The sequence below is a fragment of the Hypomesus transpacificus genome, chromosome 23 (genome assembly GCF_021917145.1).
Source record: "Hypomesus transpacificus isolate Combined female chromosome 23, fHypTra1, whole genome shotgun sequence".
NCBI classification, from domain to species: domain Eukaryota; kingdom Metazoa; phylum Chordata; class Actinopteri; order Osmeriformes; family Osmeridae; genus Hypomesus; species Hypomesus transpacificus.
In genome coordinates, this window is record NC_061082.1 from 18,254,166 (window position 1) to 18,263,845 (window position 9,680).

The 9,680-nt window shown below is 52.7% G+C and overlaps 1 non-coding gene across 1 annotated transcript; it reads left to right on the top strand.

Moving 5' to 3' along the window:
* The first annotated feature begins 8,231 nt into the window (after positions 1-8,231).
* Positions 8,232-8,303, top strand: trnap-agg. Its single transcript has one exon. It is a non-coding gene; the product is annotated as a tRNA-Pro (tRNA).
* The last annotated feature ends 1,377 nt before the right edge of the window (positions 8,304-9,680 follow it).

Here is a 9,680-nt window from a genome sequence, read left to right on the forward strand (position 1 = left end):
GTCTGTGCCTGTGATGTGTGTGTGTTTGTGTCCCGTTTAATGTAATATTCTTCAGTATGACTCTTCGGGGGTGCCAATGCCGTCCAGTCTGGTTGACCCCTTGACCCTTCCCTTAGGTGAACTCCTTGATAGCTTCGTCCAGACAGTCCACAGGTTCCAACAGGGCATGTGAGACCCCCCCACCCCCACCCAGGGTGCTGTCCCTGGAGTAGCAGCTGGAGGCCTTAGTAGCTGACGTCCGCACTACGCCGTCTCAGTGTGACAGTTTGTGGCATGTACAGTAGGAGTCTACTAGCTAGCTGCGGTGTGTGGCTTTTGAAGAGCCAATCCTGCAGTGAGTCAGGACCCTATAACATTAACCCTCCCTGGGTTGGGACCCTATAACATTAACCCTCCCTGGGTTGGGACCCTATAACATTAACCCTCCCTGGGTTGGGACCCTATAACATTAACCCTTCGTGGGTCAGGACCCTATAACATGCCCTCCTTGGGTTAGGACCCCATAACATTAAACCTATATGGGTCAAAACACATAACATTAGCATTTTCTATGGGATTGGTGTGTGTGTTACCAGGGCGCACTTTTTCTACTACAAAGTAGACACACTTTTAGAGAAGTAAACAGTTGGTATGCTAGGGATTAGTAATGTTTGTCTAATGTTAATGTTTGTCTAATGTTAATGTTTGTCTAATTGTCCTTGACTAATGTCAGGATCCAGGTTAGTTCTAGTCCTGGGATAACCTAGCACCCTTATCTGCCTGATATAGTGCTTTAGGGAGAACTGTCTGGAGAGGGACTGGTGATTAGCCAGCGGCTAATCTTTTATTTAGAAAAACACCCTGCTTTATGTCTGGACATAAAAGGTTTAAATCCTCCCATGTCCCCTCTGTGTTTTGTAAATAAATATTTTCTTCTCCCCAGCAAAGGCACCGGACACTGGGCCGGTCTATTTCAGGGTTTCACCAGGAAGGCATTCCTAACATGGTCAAGGCCTAATGCAATGCAGATTTGTATTCAGCCCAAGAACATTTGACCTACATTGTATTTATCTCTCAGACACGCTCTGATTAAAATATGTCACATCACATATCGTATCACAAATCATGGTAGAAGACTGGCTATACTCTTCGTAAGAAATCATTTTTAATACCTATTTTCAAACAGTTCTTCCTACATGTCCATTTCCATGACCTCAGCAGTAACATTCACTAATGCAACACAGTTGCATTATTAATGAGCTCATTGGACGTTATTCAGGTTATGTGTGTTCATTTGTCTGATCTAAAAGCACAAGTCCTTAGCCTTGCTGCTGGATTGTCACCTGAACTAAATAAGCATCGAGCCATACTGCTGTTTGCCTGACTGGAGCTCTCCTCCGGAGGACAGACTGAAAGCAACACAGCCCCGCCCGTTCACTCCTCCACCCTGACCTTCTCCACTACCCTCCCTGACACACGCATGCTTCATGCTCTACTATTGACTGCGTCGTCTGGGTGTGGCAACCCAGAGTGTCGGCTTCCAGGATTTCTAAATATATCTTCCGGAGCGAAGGATAAAAGATAAAAGTCCTTTTCATTCGTGTGTTTGGTGGCAATGCACTGGGGAAGGAGAATATTGATGTTCAGAGGAGAGAGGCAGGGTTAAGGGGAAAGAGAGGGATGGTTAAAGGGAGAGGGATGGAAAGAGACAGAGGCAGAAAGTGGGAGAGAGAGAAAGTGGGAGAGTGGTAGAGAGAGAGAGAACGTGGGAGAGAGAGAGAGAGACAGCATCAGCAGATACAAGCCGCTATTGTGTCGAGGCTCAGCATTGGCTGAAACCGCAGCATCCCTCATCCCTCCCCCCCATCCCTCCCTCCAGCTCTATCTTTCGCTCGCCTGCTGACAGAAGCACTCCTGCTACCACAAGACGGGACTACTCTGTTGTGGCTTACTCCCTCAGCCTCTAATCCGGCTGGATCCCTGGCCGCTTGGCCCCCCCCCATCCCAAGGCTCCTCTCCCTTCCACCTCAGCCCAGCCACAGCCACCGTCCCTGGCCTCCCGGTCCTGGGGTGGAAGTGGGTCTCAGGGATTCAGGATTGGACCATGGGGGCTGGATGAGGACAGGCGGGTGACGGCTGTGTCCTGACCGATGCCGGTGTGGTCGTGGTGTGATGTGATGGGGTGCAGCACCAGCGTGGTGGTGTTGGACGGGCTCCGCACGGTGCTGGAGAGGAACTGTAGCTACGTCTGCAAGAGCGAGGCCGAGCCGGCGGGCGACTCGGAGCAAGAGCCGGCACACAGCAGGAGAGAGTCCAGGTGGTGGCCACTGCCGTCTATACTAAAGGTGTGTGTGGTATGTGTGTGTGTGTGGGGGGGGAGGCGTAAGTGTGTGTGTGTGTGTGTGAGGGGTATTCTTGTCATGTTGTTTACAGTGTGGCAGGGGTGTCGTGGGTAGATCTTCACTGTAAGCCACGCTGTACTACAGTAGGGATACGTTGACGGCTGCTGCCTGATGCCTTTTGCCTGTCAGCGGCGAGCGAGACGGCACTCGTCTGAACTAGAGCCCTCCAACCTGGGAGCGAGGAAGGAAACGTCCTCGAAACAGCCAAAACCACGTGAACAAGAACAGGCTGCGCTTCGAACCCCGATTCAGAATCCGTAGACAGCATAGAACCTGGTTTACCACGAGTCGCGAGGTATGAGGGGGGGTGGGGGGGAATCACTTGTGCTTAATATGCCCCGTGCGTTTCCAGATTGAGTTTTAATGGTGCACTTATCCCTCCTTTCACTGGGACGCCAACAGCCGTAGTAGACGGCATCCTCACCCAGGAGGATGAGTTGAGCTGCATAAGCTTCGGGGGGGGGGGGGGGTGGCGCCGTATCCGTGGAGGACATGGGGAAGTGAAAGCTGGGGTGGACGAGCTCTCTCCTCCCCCACCATGCAGCCATGTGCTGGGAAGAGTTAAGCTCCCCGTGGGGTGGGGGCAGGAGGGGGGGGGGGGCAGGGGGGGGGCGGTCTGTGTCTGGCACAGATCACTAGTTTCTCTTCGGCGCTAGACTGCTACGCTGGCAGAACTCTTCCTGCTCCGTACCAGCTTGTCTTGTTCTTGGTGTGTGTCTGTGTGTCTGTGTGCATAAACTGCCTGTGTGTGTGTGTGTGCGTGTGCGTTTGGGATGCCAAATGTCTGCAGCTGGCTTTGACAGGCATCTGGTTCGCAGTGATGTGAGCAGACTGACAGTCTGGTGTGTGGTGGTGTGGGGTGAGGGGCTTGGGTGTGTGTGTGCGCGCACGCGTGTGTGTGTGTGGAAGTAGGTCAAGGGCGGTCTGGCCTATCACGATTCAGAGATGCTTCGATCAACAGACTTGACAGATTTAATTCCCTCTCAGCGCTTGGCTGGTGGCAGTAATCAATACGTGAGCAGGTGAACTCCAACACTGCCCCTCCTTGTAGCAGATAGGACTGGAGAGAAGATCTGTTCTGGAACAGCATGCAGGCTGCACCCCGTTCAGGTGACCGTGACGGGTAACGGGTGTTAAAGGAGATTGGTCCGGCTCGAGGCTTTGCTGACTGTTATTTTTCCACCTCGTCGTCATCTGATCTGGTGTGAGCCCCTGAACCTAAATATGGGAAAGATTACGATCTTTGGGGAATGTGATTCCTGATAGCCATGAATATGACTCATAATCTCTCCATGTGTGGGAAGTTGAAATGGTTCATTTGGGTGGGCCGCAGCAACACACACACACACACACATAGGTTTGGCAGTGGGAGACAGGTCTGTGCGGTCGTTGGGGGTGGGTGGGGGGCTGTTTGTTAGGGGAGTTTAACTGCTCTGTTATTTTGCTTACTCTGATTACACCAGATTACACCAACGCACCCTTTTCCTTCCTCTCTCTGCCGGTCGTCTCACGGTCCTCACGGGGGGGGAATGGGGGGAGTGGATGGGTGGTTACAGTAGAGCCTCTGTACGGATCTGCACGTAACAATGTGTTCGTTGAGCAGACCCTTGAGTCCAACGCGATGTACCTGGGGGGTTTCAAACTTCAGACGTGCGCCGTCTGGATCTGCAGCCAAGCGCTCCACCTGCGAGACAGCTGACAACACGATCAGTCCAGAACCCATCTTGCCAAGCTCCAAGTTATTTATTTGTGCCCAAACCACAGTGGTTAGGACCAAACAGCGTCCTGTGAGGAAGGGCGTGGTTGAAGCTAGCCCTTGATAGACAGTGATGGACAGAGGGTTCATCCAATCACCTGCCAAGTATTTTTTGAAAGTGCCTGCCCTCTTTCCATGGACGACTTCCCAGATGGATATATGTAACGAACCATCAGGCGAGTCAGGTTACATACTCGCCCCATGCTTATAGCATTCTATTACATGCTGATTACATGCAGATCATTTGTTATATGCATATCATCGGTTTCATCCTCGGTTCGATCTTTAGCTATTCTGCAACAAGCAGGCAAATCTGCAAGCTGCCGGTCTTATCCATGGAATGTTGTTGCTTTCAAAGAGAAGGAAAGAGAGCGCGAAGGATGACGTCAAGTTGGTCCGAGATAAAAGGTGCTTTATCGAATGGTGTTTTTTTTTAGGGAGGGCTTCTCCTAACATAGTCCAGCAGTGTGGTCAGAGCTAAAGTCATGCCTAATGATTCAGTTAGGATCTGCCCATTGGTTCCATGTGTGAGGGTGTGTATTCTTAGCAATACCAAACCTCGCCTGTGTTGCATCAGGGCCTAGTCTTGGTGTTACTTTGTTCACTCTGTGTGCGTGTGTGTGTGTGTGTGTGTGTGTGTGTGTGTGATTACCTCACCAAATGTGGCTGCACAGGCTCCTGGCCTAGTCCTTACTGAAGATCTATTTGATCGTGATTCAAGAGGGTGTATTTACACTTCAAGTATATACTTCCTGTTACACGGCACACTATTTCACTACATGCCTCTACTTGATTTGGATGTATTTGACTGTATTTGTTAGTGGTGTGTTTGATAGGAAATTTCATTGGCCCCTTTTTGGCTCCCTGCCTCTCCTCTCTGTCCAGTCAGCCCTGGTTTCTAACCGTGATAAACATGAAGCTCTTCAGCTCGTAGAGGGACAACTTCTCCTCTTGCTGTGGGCCTGTGCAGACTGCCTCTCCCACCCCGACTGTCAGCCCGGTCGACCGTCTCACACGCAAGCTGGGCGTCGACCAGAACGAGAACATCCACATGAGAACAATGTGTTGTTCTCTGCCCCCCCCCCCCCCCACCACCACCACCATCTCTTTAGCCCACTGGCCCTTAGCACAGCTGAGCCGCGTGCCTGCTTCCCCATTGTTATCCCCCCGCTAGCGATAGTTTCCTACCCTGTGGCGTCTTGGATGTCCAGGAATTGGTCCGGCCCTCCAGGCTGTCTGACAGCACTGAGAGGTTTTCCGTGGCCCCCTGACCCGCTAAGCTGGTACAGCAGACTCCTGTCTCCAGCCCCCAGGACCCAGGCCCTAACCCTGGCATGGAGCCTGGCATGGCCCCTGGCCGCAGCAGGGTGGAGCCAGGGGACCCACTCGCCCACACACACCAGGGACACTCCTGGACCCCTGGACATACAGCTGTTAGACTCTTGACGACGCGCAGTACAGCAGCATCCACCCAATAGAGTGGTGTCATGTTTTCTGTGAAGAAACCCTGTAGAGGGGGAGGGGGAGGGAGGGAGAGGGAGGGAGAGAGAGAAGGAGAGGGAGTGGGAGAGAGAGAAAGAGAGAGAACAGAGGGAATGGGCGAGCTGGGGATGGGCGGCATGTTTGGCTTCCCAGCACAGCTGTACAGCGTGAGCTGAATCTCTTGTCGGCGTGTGTTCATTCTGCTGGGATGTTAGCAGAGGGTGTAGACCACCATCACTCCAGCGGGAGTGAACACTGTCACCTAGCACACTGGTGCCCCACACCCCCCCCCAACATCAAAGTGTTCAGAGAGAGGGAGGGAGGGAAGGCTAGATAGAGGGAGGGGCTGTGCGTTTTTGTTCCATTCCAGGCAACACCCACCCTTGTTTTCCCCAGCTCCCACTGGGAAGGCCCAGTGATTGCATCAAGTTATAGCTCAGTTATGTAACCTTCAGTCCAGCTCTGACCGCAGTTCCCCCTCCGTCATGGTCTACCCTGGTCTACCTCGGCCTGCTCTGGTCTGGGCACCCAGGCTGTGTGGAACCAGTCTGGGCCAGACTAGCCACCACCCCTGCCCTCTCAGAAACCTGGCTGCGGCTGACGCAGAGGAGAGACGCTGGCAGGGGGGTCATCGTTGCTCACTGTGCTGAGTCACAGTGTCTACACGCACGCTCACAGCTGTTCTCCGGTGCGCCGCGCGGTGACGCGTCCGTTTTCGAGTCGTGCTGTGAGCGCGTGCCGTCCAAACAAGAAGAAGCCTCGCTTCTTCTGAATTGAAAGGAGATTTAGTGATGATGCCAAATGAAACTCAATAACAAGTCCAGAATGAATGCGAAGGTGGAGAGAGGAGGAAGCGAGGGAGGTCTGGTTATGAGAGAGAGAGAGAGAGAGAGAGAGAGAGAGAGAGAGAGAGAGAGAGAGAGAGAGAGAGAGAGAGAGAGAGAGAAGAGAGAGAGAGAGAGAGAGAGAGAGAGAGAGAGAGAGAGAGAGAGGGAGGGAGCGGGGGGGGGGAGAGAGGGAGCGGGGGGGGGGAGAGAGGAGCCGGCATGATGAATCATGATGGCAGCTACGACAGACCTCTGTCTCCGTATATCAATTCTCATTAACGAGCCCCATGTTGACGTAGCAGAGGACACCATCTCCTCCACCCCCCCCCCCCCCCCCCCCCCCCCCAGAGTCCAAACCAAGGACGTACAATCCACCATCAAGGCATCAATAGTGACTTAGATTGGTGCGATTTCTTTTTCAAACTCAAAACCACAGGGAGTGGTCTAGATACATTGTGGCCCGTGAAAGCTGTACGCTACAGTTAAAACTGTAAACAGCAGAACTAAACGACAGGCACCGGAAGGATCCACGGGTCCCTGTAAGTCTTCTTGTGTCTGCGTTGACAGTCCTGAAGGAGGAGGAGGGCCGAGCTACAATGCAGGGAGGACTCTTTGATGTCCCAGCCAGCCTGCTGTCTGTCAGGGCTGCAGAGAGAGACGTCCCAGGCTGGGGCTGGGGCTGGAGCTGAGCCTGGAGCTGAGGCTGGAGCTGAGGCTGGGGCTGAGGCTGCAGCTGGGGCTGGGGTTGGGGTGCGGCTGGGGCTGAGACTGGGCTGGAGCAGGGCTGGAGCTGGGGTTGGGGTTAGGTCTGGGCTGGGGTTGAGTTGGGTTGGGGTTGGCTGGGGCTGGGGCTGGGGCTGGGGCTGGGGCTGGGGCTGGGGCTGGGGCTGGGGCTGGGGCTGGGGCTGGGGCTGGGGTGGGTTGGGTTCGGCTTGGCTGGGCTGGTGTTAGTGTTGTTGTTTTCTTAATGGAAAGCTACTGAATGAGCAGGAACTCAAGGATACATCCATAGCTGCCGCTGCTGTGGCCTGCTGAGTTAAGATGTCTGAATGTTCAGAAGTCTGAAGATAAAACAGCCTGAATGTACAGCATTCTGAATGTACCGTAGTCTAAATATACAGTATTCGGAATGTACTGCAGTCTAAATGTACAGTACATAACTCTTTCAAGTTTCTGTTGTGTTGTTGAAATCTGTGGTTTGGTTGGTTGAATCCCAAATCCTCCGCCCGGTAATTAGCCACATACTAAATCCCACTGGCTCCCTTACGAGTGTGACGCAGTCAACAGTAAACAAGTGGGCGTTTCAAAGGCCATCCGATGAAACGGCCCATAGACCTGCGGTCGGGTGGTGTGGGCGGAGCTCTGCTCTTACGCAAGCGTGCACATGCCAGCGACTCCTCTCTGACACAAGATAAGATCAGCGCTCCGGACGCGAGCGAGCGCTGAGGCGACGGACATGCTCGACAGCGTCGGGGAGCTGTCACGTGACGAGCCGGGGCGGCCAATCGGGAGGCGTTCAGAGGTCTCCCCTGTCAGCTGACTGGGGTGTCATAAAATGACTCAAGCTGAAAACGCACCCAGACATGTCAGTCACTCGTGAGTTGTCGGTGTGAGTGAGGCGGTAGTGGAGGGGAATGCGTTCCTCACAGACAGGAAGACTTATGACTAACAGGTCCAGAGAACTGTCTGTCTGCCTTCAGGAAGACAGCTCGTGTTCCCCAGTGTGTAGCCTGCAAGGGGCCCCTTGCTCTCCAGGACTCTCTTCTTCCAGTGCCACGAATGTGCGGCTCGTTGGTCTAGGGGTATGATTCTCGCTTAGGGTGCGAGAGGTCCCGGGTTCAAATCCCGGACGAGCCCAAATTTTGACTCTGGATTCGTAGTATAATTAAAATTCTAAAACTGGTTGTTCCCATCCTTGATTGTGATTGGCTATATCGCATTCCATACCTTTGTAAAATCCAGCATAACCTCACAGCTTGTCCTCATAACATTCTTTAACATTCCATATGACTGCGCATCGAATATTTCAAATTGAAAAAGACGGCAAAGATGTCCATCTGGCTGTTGCGTGGCAACGATTTATGTAGGAACTACACTTTGTAGTAGCGGAAGAATGACGGAAGAATTTTGTTTCTAATTGTTTTTATTGATGAAACCATATCAAATATTTGTAGTAACAGTTTTAGAAAGGCAATAAGCCCCGCGAGTCTGTGGTTTACGCTGATTTTAGAACAGGAACACGACGCTTCGCGTCGTGCCTAACAACTCCACAGTAAACTCCACTAAAACTAGACAGTAGTAGTCTATCACTGCAGTGAAATGACATCGTGTCCTTGGGCAAGGCACTTCACCCTACTTGCCTCGGGGGGAATGTCCCTGTACTTACTGCAAGTCGCTCTGGATAAGCGGGTCTGCTAAATGACTGAATGTAAAAATGTAAATGAAGAGGCTGGGGGAGGCCGGGGGAGGCTGGCGCATGGTAGAGAGATCCTGGGGCAACTGTGTGTGTGTGTGTGTGTGACACCCCTCCCACAGTGTGTGTGTGTGTGTGTGTGGAGGGGGTGACATTAGGTTATAGTGAGTGCCTTTTGTCTTTGTAAGAGGCGCTATGGTTGGGGGTTGGAGGATGAGGGATCGGGGGGGGGGGGTGGGGGTGCACATGACTGTGCAGGTTGGGAGGGCGGTGGTGGGGGCAGGTGACATTGGGACAGGGGAACAGCTGTAGTGCCCCCCCCCAACCCCTCCCACCACCACCCCCTCCCCCGACGACGTTCAACCCTGACACGGGCGTGAAAAGACAACATCCTCCCTGCTGAGGCTCTGGGAGGGGTCCGGAGGGTCCGGCCCACACAGGGGTGGCCACGGTGGGGCGACGGCGCGCAGGAATGCCCCTCTGGCAGATGGATCAACAACCAGGGGCTGGGAGACCCTGGAGGCTCTGTGGCAGTCTGAAGCCTGTAGGATTTGCGAACACTCACATTCCACAGCAACCATGCAGACAATTGAAGAAGATTTCCTTGCATAAACATCGTAGTAATTGATTGTTAATATTAGTCATTCACATGCAGGAAATCTTCATGACTATGCTGTAAGAAAGGAAAAATCCATCCTGTTAGTTTGGGAACACACACAGCCCAAAGCAAACGTAAAGACAGTTAGAATAATTGTAGTACTGATTGTGAATATTATTATTTTCATGTGCTAGTGCATATCACGTAATAATAACTATACTGT